Source organism: Silene latifolia, unplaced genomic scaffold (assembly GCF_048544455.1).
Source record: "Silene latifolia isolate original U9 population unplaced genomic scaffold, ASM4854445v1 chrun_scaffold_16, whole genome shotgun sequence".
NCBI lineage: Eukaryota > Viridiplantae > Streptophyta > Magnoliopsida > Caryophyllales > Caryophyllaceae > Silene > Silene latifolia.
In genome coordinates this window covers 9,628,976-9,634,045 of record NW_027413123.1, presented here as the reverse complement: position 1 = coordinate 9,634,045, position 5,070 = coordinate 9,628,976, and the positions used below count along the sequence as shown (strand labels likewise).

The 5,070-nt window shown below is 35.3% G+C and overlaps 1 non-coding gene across 1 annotated transcript; it reads left to right on the top strand.

The window, feature by feature from the left end:
* The first annotated feature begins 445 nt into the window (after positions 1-445).
* On the top strand, positions 446-551 carry LOC141637348 (small nucleolar RNA R71). The gene has a single exon (XR_012541732.1). It is a non-coding gene; the product is annotated as a small nucleolar RNA R71 (small nucleolar RNA).
* The last annotated feature ends 4,519 nt before the right edge of the window (positions 552-5,070 follow it).

Here is a 5,070-nt window from a genome sequence, read left to right as displayed (position 1 = left end):
TCTACCCTGACCTGATTTCGCCTTGCGCAAAATCCACACAAAACACCTATATTGCTGAAAGGCAAGGACTTGCTCCTTCTCTGTTAGACAGTCAACAGCAGTGTGACCGTCATTACTCCCATATCTCTCACAAGTAACAGTTTCTTATCTAGTCAACAAGTGAACCATTTGTTGATCACCAGCAGCTTGCAAATCTAACTTATCAAAACGGGCATTCATGGCTTCTAGCTTAGCCACTACAGCATTATCAACTGAATGAACTATGCGAATACCATCTCTTGGGTTCCCATACTCAGCACAATGGGTAGCCATATCCTCAATCATTCCCCATCCTTTGTCATCATGATTGTTCTTCTGAAATCGCCCATTAGATGAGGCGTCCAATATAGCACGGTGGTCGTTATACAACCCATTATAGAACTGGTTGCACAAGAACCACTGATCAAAACTATGATGAGGAAGAGACCCTACCAACTTCTTGAAACGACACCAAGCTTCATAAAAATTCTCATTAGGTGCCTGCTTGAAACTTGTAATTTTTCCTCTCAGCTGATTGGTATGTTGTGGAGGAAAGTACCTTTTATAAAAGGCAAGGGCGAGAGTCTCCCAGTTGGTGATACCGGCTGTAGTACGATCAAGATAAGTGAGCCACTCACGGGCTCCGTCGGTCAGAGAAAAAGGAAACACGACTTCCTTTATCTTATCCTGGGTCACTCCCTTAGTGGCGGGAATGGTAGAGCAATAGTCAGTAAAGACCTCCATATGTTTACGCGGATTTTCACCCGCCACACCCCGAAACAGATTCCGTTCGACCAGATTAATATAGGACGGCTGGATGTCGAAAGTATTACCATCCTCGGTCGCAAGTTTGAAACCTTTAGGGATCGAGGCAGCTGTGGGCTCTGAGTGACTCGTAATGTTAGGCATCTTCACTGGCATTATAGCAGAAATAGAATTGTCTTCTTCACAAGACGGATGTTCTGCAAACAGAAAATGTTGTAGCTCAGGTTCAAAAGTACTCAAGTCTTCCTTTTGAATCTTCCTTTGCAGTCTTAGTCTATGCCGAAAAGATCTCTCTAGCTCAGGATCAGCAGGAACTAATTCTGACCTTTTTGACCTGGGAATACACAGCACTGAAGGAAATAAGTGAGAACTGTCTCAAGGAATAAAAAATTCCCTGAGACGAAAAGAAATAAACGAATTAACAACAAACAGACAGGGCTATTGCCAACGGCACCAAAATTTGATACGGTCGTTATGTACCAAAAATAATACCTAGATATAACTAACAGAATGTTAGGTTCATATACCTCTTATTAGACTCTTCTAATAGTGAACTAATTAATTTCTTAATGTTTGTTCTTTAGATCTAGTACATGCATAACAAAATAAGAGATTAATAAATAAAACAATGTCCATTACATTGTTATTTGGTTCGAAATAAGGGTACAAATAAGGTCACCTTCCTTATTTGTTCTTGAGCTTAATATGGTGGATGATGCTCCAAAAATCTCAATGTAGAGATCCTTCTATGATTGCACCCAAGACTAATCCCTTAAACTAGTATATTAAATAAATAGATTAATATAGTAGTACCCTTAAAATTAATTCTAATATTATCACTATTACTACACTAGTTTTATGAACAATTTCTTGTTTTCTAAAAACTTGTTTTTAGAGAGAGGCAGAGAGAAATATGTATTTTTCATGTAGTATGAATGAATGAATTAGTAGTGTAAAAAATGAGAACAATTCTCATAAAAGAGGAGGAAGTGGCTGGGTAGGGTAGTGCCAAAGAGAGCATCTTCTCTTTTTCTTTTTACCGTCTCCAAAATATAGGCGTGTAAGAAAAGTAATGTAGGTTTGTAAGGCTAGTAAACAATAGCCATGATTATATATCTTTTATCACATCAAATAATATAACCACAACCCACTACTACTCCCTCCATTTTGGTCCACCTCAAAAAATGGACTACCATTTGATATTGTCAATTTGTCATTTGTCACACAATATGTCACATGTAGTATGTTACATGTTACTATTATTTAATTTAATGCATATTTATCAAATAAATATCATTTTATAAATTAATTAAATCACATACAATAAATTGACTAGTGATACTTGATCACATGAATAAAATGGGTCATATAATTATAATTCACAACATATTGTAATTATAATTAACCATTCATTCTTATCTCAATTGTTTCACAAACAATAATCAATTTTAGTAATAAGGTATTTCAATTACTAAAATAAATCTTATTTAATCCCATTACAATAAGATATGAATATTCTCTCTCACAAATGAATTGTTCAATTTTAATGAATTAATTAACTTGTATCGTCATACAATTAATCAATTTGTCTATTAAGGGAATTGTCCTTTAGGTGTGACCTTAAGGGATGAACTGATCACCACCGTCAAACGACAGTAATGTCTAACTTTCTGAGCATGGCCACGCATTTTGAGTTCGCAACTCCTCGAGTGGCCTTGAGATTTCAAACAACCCTGACAAAGGGGTGGACAATTCCTATCGCACTATTCCCTTTGTTAAGCCACAGTTCATCATAACCCAAAATATACTCATTTAACCTCAGTTACGACAGTCGTAGAGCATAAATAGACATCAATCGGAAATTTGTGCCAACTTGGGCGAATATTCTCTAGTCAAAAGAATTGACTCATAAGAATACTATAGCAGCTCTTGCCACGATCAGGCTTTATGAATTACCAGAACTCTATAAGCGGTCACTGCTCGACAGATTGTCCCATACAGTCTGCCTATGTGATCGACTAGTCATCCCATATGACTCTATAGCACTTGAACTTGACAGCAATCACATCATACTCCAGTTACTTCGAGACGTCAGCTCCTTTAAGCAACTAGGGGCGAATACTATGTCAATCCAGTTCACTTTAATGGGGTTCAATTTGCCTTTACAACTCATTTGGTTTTAACAAAGTAATGGGTGAGTTTAATAAAACTCAAACGATAAATGCGATTATCATAAATGAATAGTCAATACTCTATTACTACTTCATATGTCATAATCTATAGTGTACCTTTTACACTAGTTGAAATGCAATAAAAGCTTGGCAATGGATATACCATATATCCATATATTCCAACTTTATTAATTGTTATTTCCTTCTTTTCAATGTTATATCTAATAACATGAATTTATCTAAGTATATGTCTAGTCTTCTTACCAGTCTTGGGCTCTTTAACTTAAAAGATGCTCCCACTGTTATCGTATAACTTGTGATAAAGTCATTGGTTGAGGAATCTATTCTCATTCCCTATGTTACCATTTTATCACAATTTACTTAGATTTATTTTGTAGAATTTGCAATGTACGAAACTAAAACTCTTTTCTAGTCTCTTACTCTCAAGTCAATAAAATTCCCATTGTAGAAAAGCGAATTTTAATTATCATTTGCCATTCTTCATAAAAATGAAATGCGGCAATTTCTAACATTATTTATCTTGATTAACATCTTCATGTCAATCTATGCACTTAGGTAATCTAAGGCTCTATTTACTTTTAAGGAGACCCTCGCCTTAAAGTAAATCTACTCTTGAGTAACAATCTTTGGATTGTAATGCTATGGCTCGTTTGTAACAAGGTCGATTTGGGATAAGGTCATAATACCATTACTTTCACAAAGCAACATTTTAACCAATAAGACATGTGTGCTATACTCCCACTCTATCTTTATAGATTATAGTTCCATTACTTCTACAAAGTAACACATTACCTATAACACATGTTTGTGACGATCCAATCTACTCCCACTCTATCTCTCAGAAATACATCTATCTTCTTAAAGGATAGCTTTGTGAGTTACAAACATATATCGTGAGGTATTAGAAGTTTCTATAGACTGACGAATTAGCTCATAAAAGACCAGCTCTTTTATGGCAGATGTAATATACAAGTCTTATCTATGTCATCTGTTAAATAGACTCTCTATTTTAGGTATCTCCTGGGTGACCTTCCAAAATAACGTGTTCATTTTGGATTTCTAATTCCCGAAATTGAGTTTGACAACTCAAATCGACTAATGTCCATGTAATGAACAAAATTGAAATCTTAAGCCCTCCCATAATTCGTATGGAGTCTTATAAATGGTGTAGCCAATTGGTAAATTAAATTTCCCTTTATAGAGTTCAATAGCTCAACATAACTTTATAATTGATATTACATAAGTAAGTTGTTACTTTTAGTAACAATAGCATAAGGAGAATCGAATTCATATCTTATGGACTTATAATGATCTATTCATTATAATTGTCTATTTGATCAATTTAAGTTGATAATATTATGTTTCTCTATGCAAGTAGTGTATGATGATAAATTTTAGAACAAACGATACGATAAAGCAAGTGACTTGGGTTGCAAACCAAGTCATCAATATCCAAAATACAACCATTGTTTAAAGGATACAAACAAATTTCCAAGTCGAACAAGGAAATCAAAATAGTTCTAAAATCTCAAAATACAACATGAAAATAAAGACAAAGCAATATAAAGCAAAGCTTCCATAGATCTAGCACCATGGGCGGCTACATCTAGCTTCCCTCAAGATCTTTTAGGCTTGCTTTTCTTTGCCCTTGTCCTTGCTAGGATGCCCTAATTACAATAAAAAGGGTAATCATCACAACTTGTATCAATACCAAAGTTGAGATTGAAACATAAAAGATAGGGATACCTACTGGAATAACCTTTCCAGCTTTAATATCGCCAAGATATTTTAAACAATTTCTCTTCCAATGCCCAACACCATTACAATAGTGGCACTTGTCCCCGGACGGGGCACTATTCTTGGGCTTGGAGGAGCTAGCTTCACAAGCCTTTCCTTTGTTATTGTAGGGAGTTTCATTCTTTCCCTTATTGCCACTTTTCTTGAAATTCCCTTTTCTCTTACGATTAACGTTGATCACATCCTTGGTGGTGCTAACACTTAGCCCCATGTCCCTCTCGGGTTGCACAAGCATTTGTGCAACTCATCAAGGGAAACTATCAAGTTTTTCATATTAAAATTCGCCCTGAATTGAACA